The sequence below is a fragment of the Anopheles merus genome, chromosome 2L (assembly GCF_017562075.2).
Source record: "Anopheles merus strain MAF chromosome 2L, AmerM5.1, whole genome shotgun sequence".
Classification (NCBI taxonomy): Eukaryota; Metazoa; Arthropoda; class Insecta; order Diptera; family Culicidae; genus Anopheles; species Anopheles merus.
The window spans coordinates 38,847,972-38,865,289 of NC_054083.1; the positions used below are offsets into that span (position 1 = coordinate 38,847,972).

Below are 17,318 nucleotides of genomic sequence, written 5' to 3' on the forward strand. Positions count from 1 at the left end.
TGGTGGTGGTGCATTCGATTTTAAACGCTCAAAATCACGGCATGGGGTGCTTTTGGCTACTCCACCTTAATGCTCCTCAATGCCCTATTGTGTTGCAGAAGCATCTTCTGCAAAGGAAATAAATATGAATAATGCACCCGCCGGCCGAGGACCGGTTTGTTCTGTTGCCTACCAGCCCCATCGGGCAAACTCGTAAATATACACCACCAAAACGAAATGAAAAGTTATTACTCTTCCCTACGGCCAAATGAAAATTAAAAATTGTTTCCAAAAGCCCAAATGGCTCGATATTCTGCTTGCTCCGGCTGCGCGGTACGGTGTTCTTCATTAGGTTTTGGTATTGGTGTGGGCCCTTGGATGCAATCTTAAGCCCTCCTGTTTGCCCCCGCTTGTTCGAAAAAAGGAATTGCTATTTTCTTAAACTCTCCATTCTGACACGTTTCTGGCAGGTTCGAGCGAGATGTGCAGTTGGTTGACCACAAAAATTCAACCTCAACAGGAGAAGAAGAAACGACAAACCTTCTCTCTTCTTACCTTCAGGGCAGCAAAGTGGGACATACAGAAAATATGCGAAACGAAAGAAGGGAAAAAATGAGTTGCCAGCATGCGCAAGAAGAACGAAAAAAAACGTGATCGGTTTTTGGGCGTACTGCGGGGATGGGGCTGGTGTTGTTAAATATTAATTTTTCTGAGAAGGGATAAAACATGATCTTGGCCCTGAGTGCCCCGGACCTCCTTTCATGGGCAAACGCACTCAGTGCGGCCTTGCGCAGCGTCAAAAAGGCATCGAAAACGTTTTACGCCCCGATTCTTTCCTCTTCCTTCCGATACACGGTGCTGCTTGGAGTTTGATTTCCAGTTTTATTTTGTGGGTTTCTTTACTTCGGTTGCTTTTTTCTCCTGGCGCGCTTGGCTTGGCTAATAGCCCGAAAAACGTTCCGAGCAAAACTGGAAACACGGGATCGCCTGTTGGGTTGGTTGGTCGTTGGGTTGATGGTCGCCCAAGTAAATATTGATAGCCCGTTGGACACACTGCTGGGGCTGTCCACATTTCGGCTGCTGCAGAACAGGTTTTTGTTTCGTCGTTCCCTTCGCGCTTGAGGGGTTTCCCGTGTTTCCCAACCACCAGAATCGATGCATCCTTCTTCTGGTTTTGGAGTTGTTTTGGTTTCTCCCTTGCATCTGGTGCACTCCACAATCGCTCCAACATCGAGCAAAAGTGTACACGCCGTATCAGTATTATCACTTTTCTGTCCTCCAGTGTGTGTTCGTTCGATTGGTCGATTATTTAACGACAGGAAACAAGACACCACCATGGCTGGGGGTTTGTGCCACGGGCATGACCTTTCTGTGCACGCACGCACCTTGTCCCCCGACGAAGCAGCATATCCGTACGGAAATGGAAATCGTCCGTACAAGTGTCGGCGGGCCGACGACAAGTTGTCAAGGACTTTCGTAACAATTCACTCACTGTCCCACACAGCAGGACAATATTGTTATTTAATTAGCGATTGGTTGTGCGTTGGTTAAGTTTGTGCCTAATGGTGGTCAATCAATTTTAAGCTTCCTTAAATGATTAATACAACACACAAGCTAAGAGCCTTTTGCTTTGCCCATCTTGAAACTGACCAATCGTACGTAATGTTGGAAACAAGTTAAGGGAAAGCGTAATTTTCTCTCGCCATGGGATGCGTCTGTTTTTGAATCTCGATGTAAATTGCGCTCATCCTCGTAAGAAACAAACACACAGTCAGCTCGATCAATGATTGTAGCGCGTTGATTATTACAAATGTGTTGACACGGTAAATGATCCAACGGATCGTGGATTCGTGACAAAACGATCTGCTGCTGCTGCTGTTGACGATTATTCATTCGACGAAAGGTGATGAAAGGAATGTGGTAGTAATATTTGCTGGTGTTTTTTTTTTAATAACTTTGATTGCTGAACCCACCACACTGCCGGACTTGCTGTTGCTCGGCCGACAGAGATTAATCACTTACCTTGTGTGTCGCTTTCACTAGAGCGGCCAGCGTGTTCGGGAGGCGCATCATATCTCCGGTTGAGCATAATGGACGGTTAATGTAGGTTAAACGAAAATGACTTTCATTCTTAAAGCTGCTGGTGGTGTGAGCAAATGCATCCGCCATGAGCGATGAAGCTCCGTCTCGGGTGGGTAAGGGCAATAGAAAATTGCACAAAACTGGTTGCACTTTTCTTTGTGTGCTTTTTCATTAAACATGACACTTTCGCTCCGGGGCACTGCTGAGATTGCGCACCGCGGCATCCCCACTGAATGGTGCTGCCGTTTTTGGTTTTCTTCTTCACTCCTCTCGATCGAATTGCTCTTGCTTGCCGTGGTTCACACAAAAGAAATGCACCACCAAAATTAGGCCAGCTCTAGCAAATGCGGCGGTGAGTCCGCCGCGGAGGGAGAAAGGTGCGAGAGCATTTTCTGTCCCCTTTTTCCCCCTCCGCCATTACTGGCTCCCGGAAACGCAACGGTAACGGTGCGCGACTGGTTCCTTTCTTAATGGCGTATTACGTTTCCCCAGTGCTGCGCGTATTATGTTAATTCAAGCGACGAACCCCCTCACATTTGTATGGCGTGGTATGCGACCGATTAAACTGGAAATATTACACCCTCATCGGTTATCGGACAGCCGCCGAAAATGCACCGGTTTCAAGCCAAAACGAGAATTTTATTCTAATGAGGGCAGCGGAGGGATTTTCCTATACCCACCAGCGATCGCAAAGCACACATGTTATCGAACGCTTCGGTGTTTGGCTGCTGTGTCGGTGTTGTTGTTAGAGAATTCCAGCAATGCTGGAAATGAATGCTGCATTTATGTCTACGATAATCAACAATGAACCCGGTTCGGTTGTAGCAAATGTATTGTAATGGGAAGGCCCTTTCGCCCGGTCGAGAGGGCTGTTGGCCCCTCGATTGGAAGCCATTATGCTTTTAATAGACCTTACGGACGCGGATAGTATCAGCGCAGAATAGCATGCACTTAGAAGAAGCATGGGCTCTGCTGGAAGCAACCGACGAACGTTGCCGAGCGAGAGAGTGCATCAACTCCTAACGGCAGAATTTATTTTCCCTTTTGGTTTTTCACTGCGACTATGATTATGTGGCCGGTGCCGTGCGTCATCGTGCCCCGTGCCTAGGCGCTATTGTATCGCATCCCATCCGGATGGACACGTATCGATGACTCGACCGGCACTCCGAACACTCCGGAGCAAGGAGGGATGGTAGCATTATTATGCAATGGTACGCGGCTACGCCGAAGAGATTCAGCCCGGTTGGTGCCGTTGTTGCTGCTGCCGCTGTGTGGCTTCATCCGCGAGCGCACAACACTTTCCGGATGCAACGAGCAAAAGCATCCCGTTCCCCGCAGGCGGTGTGGGCAATGGGGGAAAGGTAAAAAAAGGTTATGCCATCGATCGCCTTGCGATGCACATTGCTGCAGGGAAGACAAAGCGACACAGCCTCCTCTCCTCCGGACACGGACACGCGGGGAAACATCGGCAGAAGGAATACGGCCAATAAACATACTTTAGCCTCCGCCTCGAAACCAGTTGCAGCAGCACCGACGGCACTCGTTTGCCCTCTATTTCTCCCTGCTTTTTTTGCTGCTGCAGCACGGCAAACGACTCCATCCATCCGCGGCACAATGCACCAGCTATCGGGGGGAGTGCATCGGCCATCGAGTGCAGTAACACCACGCGAGGTTCGTCGCTTGCACCATCGGGCAATGTTTTTTCCTTCCATTTTTTTTTTTGCAGAGCCTCGGCGGCGGGTGCGCCTTCGCGATGCCGTTGTGTTCTGGTTGCGCGCGTTGCTAATGGGTGATGGTCGTCTTCGTCTTCCTTCCATCCCGGATCCCGGTCAAGAACATCATCCTCCCGTGGATGGGGAGAAAGGGCTGTGGAACCCGACTACATTGCGTTTTGCGATCGTTTGGCTTCGCGCGTTTGTGTATGCCTCTTTGTTTTGGTTTTCTTCGCGCGCGCGCGCGCATAGCGGGGACAGAATGATGCAATGGAAATGATGCTGCTCACCGTCAGAATAGTGTGCCCCGTTTTGTTCGCGCACTGATCGGAGGGCATCAGATCACATTAAACGAATCATAATTTATAACGCGAACACATGGTGTGTTGATGGGGTGGTGGAAAGAGAGGAGGAGGGAGGGGACGTGTGTGTGATGTGTTCCCTCTGTTCGCATCTTGCGCTTACGATACGTGACGAAAAAAAAAGGAATCACGCGGGGCCCTTTAACCGCTGCGATTAAAGCACACGTACAACACAAAAGTGTTCTCTTTATGTGATTACAGGAGATCGAGGGACACAGGGAAAAAGGGATGGAAAGCGGGGTGGAAAATCTCGCGAGGTATAATACCCTTTGCCCAGGGCAAATGAACCTCGCGGGGCGATCGGTTTCCAAGAATAGAACGGTTTTCCTTTTTTCACTGCTGCGTTAGAGGTCGTTTGGTGGGGGTTTGGGAAGAAGGCGGCGGTAGAATGATGAGGTAAATTAATATCCTTATGTTAATGGGCATACGCGTGCATAATGTTACACACGCAACCAACACTGTGTAGCCATAGGATAATGATCAGCGGGCAATACTTTGTAGCTACTTTATTACGACATCTTCGCGCAGAACAACGCCCTGCATGCTTGTGTTCCCTTTCAATACTTTCTATTTTCAGAACGCCAGGCGTGTGTGATGCTCTTGATAGAAGACTTGTATAGTACTTATGTCTTTGTTGTTTTGAGAGTTTGAAAATGTTCAACATACGTTTTCTAATTAATTGTTTTTAGTACTTTTTATTTATTTCTTTTACGTTTTACTGCCGTTGTCATAACTTTTTTTTTTCATCTGTTTTTGTCTGTGAGGCACAAATGTTTGACAGTGTGCCTCAGGTTTTGTCTTTGAGGCATCAATTTGACTGTGAGTCAATCGCTTTATTTACAAAATTCCAAACTGTGTGTTCCAAAATAATTCAATTAAAGTTAAAACATTAATAATTTAATGGATAGAATTTGAAATATTAAATTGTTACGCCAATTTTGTATGTTTTAATGGAGTGAAAAAATTGGCATGTATTTCAGACGTAAATAATGCGTTGATATTTTATTATAGTATTTTAATTTTCATTTAGTGTATTAGCATTTTTCTAAACGTTTAAATGAATTTATCGATTATTGTACTGTTTATTGAACAATTGTTAAAATTGTAATTGTCATAAATCTGCTCAAATAACTTGTAAAATTATAGTGATTCCTACAAGAGTCAACCATTGTTGACTTACAGCCAAATATATGTGCGTTAGAGTCAAAAAAAAGGATGCCTTGGGGTCAAAAACTAGTGCTGTAAAGCCAAAATTTGGCGTCAACCACTGCCATTCGATAAATTTGATCATTCCATTGGATCATTGGTGTAATATGGGCAATTTATTTTCTGAAATATGTAATATTATAAAAAGATTATGGATATATTACTAATGGACATTCTTTTTTTTGCATTTCTTCTCTTTTTTAGGTAAGTTTGCCTACCTTTCCCAACCTTCGTGTGCCTTTCAGTGTATGGCTCTTCGTGTATCTCCTCGGGTAAGCTTAACCAAACCAAAACCAAACACAAGCGAAAAGAAAACATTCCCCTCAGCAAGCAAGCAAGCAACAACCGTTCTGTCTGCCATCCGTCCGTGCGCGTCATTAACATCTGTAAACATCAGCCTTAGCTGCCAGTCTAAAATGCCGCCCGAGATGCCGCTATGTAGGACAACTGCACCAACTTTCCATAATGACCATCGGTGGCGTTGTGCGTGCAAGGTGGTTGCTGCTACGGGTGGTCCGCTAAAAATACCTACACCCGATATGGTTCAGAGCTTTTAGAAGCGCTCGGAAACTTGGAAACCGTGGTGCGCACCGATCGATCACGCGACCAGTTTCCGCGACCACAGCCAACGGGCGGTTGATCGTGTCGCAGCACATTTCTTTCTACGTACATCGAGTGACCAGAGACACGGACACATTCTGGCTAAAAATAGTTGCCGCGCACGAGAGGACACCAGGGGCGGACGATTCAGTGCGGTTTGATGGTAATTAGAAATGGCATGCGCGAGCGCGGGCACACCAACCAGGATGTTAGGATGAGGAAGCATTTCTTCTGCGCTAGAAGATACGTGAGGGAGCTGAAGAAAAAAAAAGTGCGCGAAAGAAAGAGTCTGTGTGCTGCTAAAGATCGATGGCAAAGCAACGCGCGCGCCTATTTATGACGGGGGAAGACGCATTTTTTCACTCCTCTTGCAGCAGCAAGACACTGTACTCGCTATGGTAGGGAAGTTTAGAGGGAACATAGGGTGATTGGAGGAGTCTCTGTTGTCGCCCTGCCAGCGGACCCTGGCCTTTTTGCTTGGGACACCTTGGGACGTGGCTAATCTTTCACTTAATGGGCATAATTCTCCGTGACTGAAGCAGGAGCTTTCGTTCGAGGAGAGAGACGAACCTGAACGCTTCTCCACAGACAAAGAGGGCGTCCTGACGCGTACGCTGTCCAAGCACACACACACACATACCAAGGGTAAATGAAATGCAGCGAAAGAGACGGTCCCCTTACTCCTCACTGCCCTTTGGTGGCCTCGGTTTGGCGGCCGAGTCTGGGCGATGGTGAAGATAAAACAGTTTAATTATCCGTGCACTATAAACAGTGCAGTTATCCAGCCAGCCAGCCAGCCCCACCCCTTTCCTTTCCCCGAGCATATGTCACTTCGCTCGATGCGCACCTCATTTCCTGCCCGCTGGCTGTCGCTTATCAAAGCGGGCGATTTGCTGCATTTTAATTAGAAAAGAAAAAATGCATCGCTAAAAATAGCAGGCGCTCGGGTCCGCGCCCTGACTTCTGGCGCGGTCTACTCGGCGAGCCTGGTTGGCAACCGTGACACGGCCGCTGCAACCTTTCTCCACTTTTTCCACACGCTCGCCTGAGCTAACCAACCTGGACAGGCGGGTAACAAACGGATCGGCGGGGCACAGGGTTGTGGGGGGATCGATTTGTGCTGGGAAGCGTTCGACGATCGACGAAGCATCTGGCGCCTGTTGGAAAGGAGCAGTGGTTTGGGCGGGGGAAATATTATTAGTTATCTATTGCATATTTATCGTCCAGTGGATACTCCCAGTGCGGCTGTTGCGGCGGTATGAGCAATGTGGTCCCGGCTGGGGGGCTGTGGAAACAAGTCTCATCTCCGATTGCTTCGATGCGCACGCGGAGAGCCCGCTCGTCGGAGGAATTGCTGACGCTCATGATTGACGAGATATGGGAAGGGATACGCCTTCTGCTTGCTCTCTTACCAAGGGGACACCGCATGCCTTGCAGCGTTAAAATATGCTCTAATGGTACGGCTAAACCGCTCTGTGGTGGTGAGCAGGGAAAGCAGAGAAACAAAAACAAATGGGTATTTGAAAATCGCTCGACGGAAGTGGAAGTTGCAGCGGGGTTGAAGCTGTGCGGATGTAAAGCGAATGACCCTTCGTGTTGGCAAGCTCAGCTAACGATGCATCAGCGAACATTTTGCATTTACGTTCATGTCGTGTAAGTGAAGTTGAACATGATGTTCTCAAATAGTTTGAAATAGATTGAACAAATATCATTATTTTGGAAAAAATTAAAACAAAAAGTTGGTTGAAGGTTGCAAAATTTTGCAAAATTTTCTTACGAATCCCGAAGCATGCGACTAGCTTTTAAAGCATTGGTATTTTTTTTTATCACCAACATTTAAGTTCCCATTCCTCCGGCACTATCGCTTCACTGTAATGAAAGGAAACTGGTTCGCTTGCCACTTGACATCGTGTCAATTCGCGCCATATCAATAACTTTCATTTTTATGCATTCTTCTACCAACGAACGACCGCCAGACTTGGAGAGATGGTACCATAAATCCATTTGCCAACGTTTGCAAAGGATATACACGGTGAAAACGGTCACATCGCTCGCAAAGTGTGTGTGTGTGTGTGACAGGTTATAAACGCGGGCGCGCGCAGCGATAGTGAAGAATAACTTATGCGATACATCAACGTTGTCAGCCATCGCATCGAGCCATGTCCAAGACAGCCGGGTATTTGACTGACTGACTGACTGACATGGGGCACGGGACAGCCGAGTTTGGCGGCCGCAACCTCGCACTGGTACTATTTCATCGGTACGGTTTTCCAACGGTGCAGGGGAAGGAGAAGATCTATCGTGTTTAAGAAGTTGTTTTTCTGTTTTTTTGTCGTTTCCATTTTGGCCCACTCAGTGTTGCCATGCTTATGAGCCGTACCACTGTGCCAAAACGTAAGGTCGCTGCCGTAAATTTGCTTGCCGCGAACCCCGTGCCCGTTTGTTCTTTGTACGCGAAAATGCCATGTGCTGCTCGAGCCTGCGGCGAAGGACACAATCGTTCGTAGCTTACAGTGAAGGTATTATGCGCTCTGGTACAACCGACGTGTGTCGCCCGTGCAACTGTCGAGTTTCACTTTCCGGACGGTGTGTGAAGTATGCAATTGACGCGCTGCTGGGGTTTTACAGGAACAAAAGGCTAAACTTCGCTTCACATTCAACAGCGATTGAGCTAAAGTTTCACGCGTGATCGCGTGTGTTTGGTTAAGCAAAAGCTCTGGCCGAGGTGCAAACGGACTGAGCAGAGAACACACCTAATATCATCTCCAACAACACCCTTTTGCTCGTCGCGTTTACATCGCGCCGTGCTGCTAATTGAGCGACGCTCACAGGTTTGTGATTCATGGTGGGTTTTTTGTTCGCTTGCTTTGCTATTCTCTGGAGCTCTGCCACCACCGCCTCCTCGTGTTGTCGTGACCGATTTTCGAAGGCAGAGAAATCAACTGATCAAGCCCACAAGATTGTGCACCACGTTGCGTGCATCAGCAAATCACACTTTTATGAATGAAGTGTTTAGAAGCTGGTATTGTTGTGTGGTGTGCTGGTGTTGCAGCTGTTGCTAGGTGTGTTGTTAGCTGCCTCTCCCTCTTGAGCGCGTCAAGGGGAGGAGACTGGTTTGCTACTGCGGAAATTTCATTCATTTTGCTGTGGCTTAAACATGGAAATTTGCCTTACGAGGAAGCGTTGTGTGTGTGTCTTTTTCTGTTTTAATTTCTCAGCAGGGTGACGGAAGCGCAATTTTATCCGTTTTTTTTTTTTGCAACCGCTCGCTAATTGCTACGTGATTAATTCGATAAATGGAATGTGCACGACTTTACGCCATGATGGTCGATTTTGGTGTTTTTTTTAAATCGACTGCATTTTATATGAAGATATTCGTCATTCCTTAGAAGCTATTTGAAATGCTACGTTGGCTAAGGTTAAGGCCTAAGATGTTCGAGCTTCTATGTATTATTGATGGATTTAAAATTCTCAAAACTGACTTAGCTATTGGAGAGCTTCGCAAAAAGCTTTCATTTGCAACTCTGATTAGGTAATTCTATTTAATTTGCCAAATTTTGATGGGCTGACACCTAGGAAGTTTAAACCAAATGCGAGTTTCCAAGTGCGATTTAGAAAAAGGTATGGATTAATTAATTAAAAAAAACATCAAAATAGTTCCTAAAAACAAAAATACACCTAAAACACCACAAAAAATAGTTCATTTTCAAATAAAGCTAGAACTTCGCTAGAAGCTCTAGCTTTATGCGAAAATAGATTTTTTTATCAAAGTAATAGTCAAATAACAGTTTTGAGGAAGTGACATAAATTATTAGAAAATAAATTCAAACTATTTTTTATAACTAAAGGCAAAAACAAAAGTCTAAACTCCATGCAGCAAACTGACCAACTTAGGGGTTTCATTTGGTTAGTTACGATTGAACGAAGTTCAGATAAGCATCAGTATTTCAGCAGAACGTCAAATGTTTACTTATAGTTGAACAATGTTCTAAAGCAGCTCAACTTCGTTTATTTGGACTCAAAAACGGTTGAAAATGATTATCTATCTAAGCTAGCACAAAGATTGCACAACCTTCATTTACTCCACTCAACCTACGCAAGGTTATTTCCCGCTTGTCGCTCATGGATTTTTCGCGTGTTCAAAACGAAGCTTCCCCTCTATGAAGCGCAAAACCTGTTCCGCCAAATTCTCTTCCATGTTTGCGAAACCGACATTTAGAACACCGTTCTTTGCAAAAGACGGACTGTGTTGGGATTTCCAACGCATCGCAAACGCGATTTGGCATCGCAGGAGAGAACAAAAACCGCTCAAACTACACGGCGATATTCCGGTGACGTCACAATTATTATATTCACTGCAGCAGCATTAAAGATAGGGGTAGTTAATGTACCAGCAAGCTAGCTGCGGACTGCACCGTGCGACTGTGGTTTGCGGTTCAAGTGCAGCGTGGACGACGACGACGACGACGACGCTGATGCAGCAGCAACGATAACCGATACCACCGTTGACAGGTTGATAAATTTATCCACCTCGCAATAGGCCCATTACGCAACTGCTGGCCTGTGCCCGCACCTGCACCATTGTGCCACCTTGGTTTGGTGGAGGTTGGTCCCCCGTTGGTGGCTACCACCAGCGGCTGGGCAATCCGCGTTTAAGCCCAGTGGTGGTCAGCTGACGCGACCCGTGTGGTGCGCGATTTTGTTATGTTGCCGTACGCCGTTGCCTATTTTTGTTTCGTTATTTGCTTATATTTAGTGCGAATCACGATCCGCGTGCTGCCCGGCGTGCCACGGCGTGCACGACTTCATGTGTGGAAATTCAATTTCTTCCAGCAAATGCGCTTTACCAATGTCTCCTTCGGGCGTAAGGCGAAGGCGACAAATCGACAAAAGTTGTGTCGGCACAAATCAAAAGTTGGTGACGTGTCAGGCGGCGCCAAGATTATTACACCGAGCGCGCGCGCTATGCAGTGAGCCTTTGCTCTGGACAGATTAGAGTTTTGGGCAAATTGTCCGGCAAGATTTATGACGCGCTGGTAACAATCCACAACGGTGAAACAGAGCTTACAGTTCATGATGGTACAGCAATGGTGAAAAAATGCCACACTGTGGGAGCTGCGTGCATTGTGTTTAGCCCAGTGTCGACGCTTGAATGTTTCGATTGTCTATTTGTTGCTCGCGCTCCGTTTTTGTGTTGCACAATCTGAAACAATTTTGCCAATTGTTGCGCCCAGCTACCGTTCGATTCGAGTCCCATTCGCCGCTGCCAAACGATAAGCCAACCCGGCAAATGGGTTTATAATGAGCACGGCCACAGCAGCTACTGCGCCCCTCGCTGACTGATGGCGGTGTCTATGGCGTGAAAGTGGCGGCGCAGGCGACTCGTCACCACCGCCGCCGCCGTGTTGTTTGTGCAGATAATAATGGTGCCAAACACACACACACACACACACACACGCACACTCACAGTAATTGTAAATGTCATTCTTTCTGTTTGTGCCGCAGAAGCAACCACACAATCGCAGGCGTCGGAATTACTGCCAGGTAATTTCTCGGCTCGCAGATCGAACCCGCAACAAAAGCACCCAAATCACTTTCACCATTAGTGTGTGTGTGCGGGAACCATATGTGGGTCGAAAGATGACACCCTTTTTCCGAGCCCTTTTGCGTCCATTCACAGCTGTGTGATAAAACGTAGGCAAACAACAACAACAATTCCATCTCAACATCGCTGTGGCACGGGGAAAAACTGTGCTTATCCTTCACCTTCTTAATGCTAACTTCCTTCCGGCGAACCGACAAACGGCGGGGGCTCGGGAAACGGTGGATTGCTCACGCGGACCCGGACCTTCTAAACCACACACAGATCTGTGCGTTCATCGCGAATGACAGCCGTAATCATCGTCCGGGGCGCAAAGCTTACGCGCGTGTTTCTTTCGATTCCCCGAACCGTGTGACAGGCAGGGCGTATTTCCCCAACACACGAGAAATTAGTTCATCGCCTTCTCCTCCCTCGGTGCCCTCGGGTCGGATGGAGGGGAGAGACGAAAAAAAGCGCCCCTCTAGTTGCCTCCTCTCCCGTGCATTTCTCCTGCATATCTTACCGGCGCCATCTCTTCGCGCGCCGGGCGACGACGACGGCCCTGGAAATCCATCTGTCTCGCTCACCGTTCAATAAACTAACCCACCCCATCGGCCATGCGTGGGGAGCGTCAAATAACAGCATCATCTGGTGGTCAGCATCATCAACAAAAAAAAAACAGAGTCAGAGAATCGCCTCGAGGTCGCGCCACTCTACGAGGAAGGAACTAGCTGTGAAGCGGAGGGAGAGAGGTTTATGTGCGGGATTCCATATCATTTGCAGCAAAATTACGATCCCCCCTTTCTCTGCCCCTGCCCTGTTTGTCTCCTTGTGCGTGTGGTAGCAACCTTCGGGAAACGCCCCTCACTCCTCTCTGTACAACTGTGCGTTTTTTCTTTCTTTCATTCGTTCAACTATTGCTTCATTCGATGTGGGCTGGCGCCAGGCGCTTTCACGTGGTGCGACCGTCCTTGCTGCGAAGGAATTCTTCGAGAGAAATTATTAGCGTCATTCCTTCCCCCTCCCAGTTGCCCTGACCGATGGACCCGAGGGAGCGCGCCAATATTATGTGGTCAAGTAGCACTGCAACATGTTTTTTTGTTTTGTTTCGTTCCTCTTCTGGCGTCCTTCTCGAGGACGGAAGCGGTTGCGAATTGATTCGTTTGGATTGATTATTCATTAATTGTACATGGGTGAAGGGGTGAGAGGGGTAGAGTTTCTCAACCAGGCTAGATTGTGTTCTTTGAATTAAAAAAAAAAATATATATTTATCGCATCTTCTGCTATCAAACCTTCATGGTAAACATAAAAGACTTAAAGCGACGAACTTCTTTTTTTTCTTTTATGATGATAAATATGTGTTTTTTTTTTTTCATTGATTCATAGAAGAAGCAATTGCATCCAAAAACTTCACCCATAGATAAGAAGGAGATTTCCAAGCATCTCCTATATTTTTTTTAAATTCACATAATATCCTGTTGAAACTCTCATCAACGAAGCGGAAGACTTTAAGCGACGAACCTCATCATTCTAGCACGCGTTTTTGCGCATTTTTTTCACCCTCGCCCGCTTCCTTAAATGTGGAAGAAAGACAGTATCCAATCACCGCGTTAGGACGAGATTTATTTCGTTGCGCATTAACCTCATTTCCGTGCGCCAGTGCGATCGGAATGCGAAGATGCGTTCCGCTGCCAGCCCCATATCAGGGCAGGCAGCCAGGCAGCACACCGGCAGGCCATGATGATGATAACATGATCTTCTCTCCGGGCACCCGGGCCGATGCCGATGCCAGCACCTTCGATGGCCTATTTTCTGTCGCTTCGGTCGCACACAATCTCGCGTCTTTCTTCTTTTGCCTGCTCGGCGTCGGTCGCTTGTGACCGATGCCGTGCTGGACCGATTAGTGTTTTGATTTCGCCCGCCAGCACTACTATATTGGCCACGATTGTGCAATTTTGCCACATTTACCAGATACGCGAGCGTGCAAAAATAAAATAAAATAAATAAAAACAGACACACACGCGAAGTAGCAAAGCGCCAAACGATCACCGTCGGTCTGTGCTCAGTCCCATGATGTTTCGAATGTGGACGCATAAACGCAATATAACGCTAACGGTGCTTTTGCCTCCATCTTGCTCCGGCTTAAATGGCAGTAGCAGCAGTATCATCGTCCCACAGAAGTCACAGAACACGCTCTGATCATGATACCCACGATAGGGGAGAGAGAACTCCTTTCGCCCGGCCAGTAGTGATGTGCGTAATTGTCGTGCAATTACAGTTGGTCGCGATAAACAAATCAACTGGGTTGAGGCGTCGGCAGGGCACACAGGCACGGGCCCATACGAATGGTCCAGGGAGAGAAGCATCATGTCCGTCCTTCCGAACGGTAATTCAGCGCGACAGAAATCAAATTACATTACTTAACACAGTCACAACAAATGGCGGTGGTCGTTCCCGCTCTCGATGCGCGCGACACGCGAATTGCCATTTGCTATTTTTAGCAGGCCACACGACTTGTTTTGCTTGCTTCCATCTGGCGACGACCCTGCCACACACACACACACACACACACCTTACCCTTGCCAACTGCTCCGCTTTACATGCTTTGCTGCGGCGATCGCAAAAAGACATCGCTCAAAAACAACAAGCCCGCCCGTGTGTGTTGAACTCCTCTCTGCCGTGCTGTTGTGCTGGCCGTGTTGTGCTGGGCATCCGTGTTTCATCTCGCGCAGTTGTCATATAACTTTCTTCCTGCCCCGAGGGCGCGCACACGATCGTGGCGGCATTTCTGCCTTTAGCGCAGGGCAAGTTTGCGCGCGCGAGCCACGATCGCGATCTTAATCGCGCCATCGGTTCGCATTTCCTTTGCGACATTTCTTCGTGCCGCTTGAGGTTGGTTTTTTTTTATTTCATGTTTGCGCTATTTCGCACCTGCTACAAAGTGTGGTGGGATGAATTGGCAAAGGCAGAAACGGATGCTCGCTTAAATGGAGGTTGGGAGATTTATTTTTTACGTACGACTGGGTTGGCCACCGGTTAGTAACTGTGTCTCTCTTTTGGCGATGTAAAACATTTCAGATTATGCTTGCAAGCACGAAACATGTTTTGCACGGCGTGGTGGAGCTGCAATGAGGCTGAATGTGGCTGACAAACCAGGCCGCACCAGGTCGCAGGCCCCAAAACTGCCGACCGGAAGAGCGCAGCAGTCGTCAGAAGTTTGCTCGTTCAGCGATACAGCATTTTCTGATCGCGATCGGTTATTTTTGCGGGAAAAAGTAGTAAAGGCTCGGTTGCGGTGTACGGAGGCTCTGGCGCTAAGACAGAGACGGATGAAGAAAAGTGAACGTAACCTAGTTTCGTACGAAAATGTGGAGAGTGTGGTGTGTCGTCCGCCTGGTGGCGGGTAGTGGTGGCTTGTTTTTTCTCTACCACTCTGTTTTTGCTTCTAACTTTTGATTTTTATCCCTAAAACAGTGGTCGATCGGACAAACACAACCACTCAACACACACACATGTATTGAAGACACCAGTGTGTATATTAATCGAACGTCCAATAGTCCAATCGTTCGTTTGACAGTTGTGTGAGGTGTTCTAGCCTGAAACACGCGAAGAGAAACACTGCTCTGCTCACGCGGTGCCGCGTGAAAAGAGCCATTAGTGCGGCACAACGCGTGAGGAGTAGCATAATAACATTGGTAAACATGTGCTCCCCGTGTCGGGTTGAGTGCTGTTAATATGCTTTGGAGATTTGTTTGAGCAAAAACTTCTCGTTTACCTTTCTAATCATGGGAAGACGCCTTAAGCTTAGGAATTTGTGTAGAACGGAAAAGTGACAAGAAGTAAAAACCATTTGGCTCCGTTTTCTATCAAGTTAATTTAGTTAAACAGGCTTAGCCATCATCATCATCTATTCTTTTGTACGAGTATCGCATTTTATTTAATATGAAGCAATTGGACGGGCTTAGCTTTACTTACGATGTATTAAACCGATTCACTCTAAATGGCTTAGAACTAACGATTTTTGTGCCGTTCAAAATTTTGCAGTGTTCAAATCGACCAAAGGCGTTCTTTTTGTACGACTCAAATAATACTAAGTTTCTAAAAATGCGGAGAAGTAGATATGTTTTTAAATAGTTTCACAAACACAATAATTTAAAATACGATATAGAAAGCCTTAATTGAAAAGATCTCTAATGCACAAATGAAAAGATTGTAATTTTTCGCCGATAAAAGCTTTCTTTACATCAACGACAGCCATTCGCTGCAAACGGCTTCTCCGTCCCGTCCCGTTTTCATCAGAGTTTAAAGAAATCATAAATTTATTCTGCAATCGGTCAGATCGGCCACCAGACAACTTTCTTTCCCTGCGAATATTTCTATGGTCGATAAATCTGACCATTTTCTATCGGCCATTATTCGCCTAATCGCGATCCTAGCTCTCCAGAGCAAGCAGCATGATTATGTACCGTTTTTCACTCGTTACACGGGCCAACATAAAGGAGCATTTATTTTCAACTCGTATCATTTGATCGTATCTTCTGCATGCGTGTGTGTTTGTGTATTGTATGTCTATTGATTTTTTTTTAACTTGCCCATGCCTCTCTACCGTCGATTGATGTCAGTATTGTCGATTGTCCGCCGGGTGTCATAAAGTGGGTAAAGGGAATAGGCACACCACCGCCGGCAGCAGCACATCAGGGACAGCCACTAGTAAGTGCTTGGAGTTTGTGGTGCTTTTTTTATGCGGGAGATACAGCATAGATTGCTGTACAAGCGGCATCAATCCCTTAGGATTGATTCTGATTCCCCCCTGTCAAACGCATCACTGTTATTAGAAGGCAGACTCTCTCTCTTTCGCGCACGCTCCCGCTCGATGTGCGGTGATGAAGTGCTTTAGCATTTAAAGAGCACACCAATACACAAGCAAGACAGATGTTAAGCACGGGCGCCAAACGAACAGGCCAACTCGGCTGGCGCCAGACATTGATCGAGGTGTTTGCTACTTGTGGGACGAATTTGAGGTCATACGAACGGCCGAGACACCACACCTCTTTTTCCAATCAAACGCGATTCAAAATTTCAAAACCTGCTCCCGGGGAGGAAGGGGGTAGGGATGAAAAACTGCTACCGTTCTGTGTAGCGCTTCACGAAACAAACCAAACCAAAACATCGCTAACCTTGACTCTTCAGGGGAAGTGGGTAGCACCAAAATCGTGCGAATTAAATTCATCCAAACTCGATCAACTCGATGCCAAAGTCGCGACACGAATCAACAGCCGACAGAGTTGTTGGATGCGATGGATTCCTTCCCTTCCTTTTTTTCTCACACCTCATCCTCCCTTTCCCGAGCCTTTCTAACGATCGTGATCTTATTTTTGCGCGCCGGCGGTTTGTGCGAAATATTACACTTACTCCGTGGATGCATCTTGCCGATTGCATTACGTGCATCTCGCGCATATTTTTCGCCAATTATCGAGCGCACATGCTGCTGCAGCAACGGAATTGATAGTGATTAGAATCGACCAAGTTCCCTGTTGACGCGGTGTTGGAGGAACGGAACACGAGTACGAGTGGAGCGAAGCGTAGGGTTCGTTTGTTTGTAGCGAGATTATTTTTCCCATCGACGAATTGCGATTGAATTGAACGGACACAAAGCAGCAGCAACGATAAAGGATGAGTTCGACATACTGGCACGACGCTCAATCCAATTATGACTCTGCTCGTCCGTCGTCAGCCCATTCAAAACACGCCCCAGCTGGCGGCAAAACGTGGTTGAAAATGTGACTTTTGATGTGC

The 17,318-nt window shown here is 47.1% G+C and overlaps 1 protein-coding gene across 9 annotated transcripts in view; it reads left to right on the top strand.

Annotated features, from left to right (window-relative positions):
• Window positions 1–17,318, top strand: part of LOC121592147 (tyrosine-protein kinase Src42A) — an 89,360-nt gene that overhangs the window by 53,254 nt on the left and 18,788 nt on the right. The gene's annotated exons all lie outside the window — the stretch shown is intronic.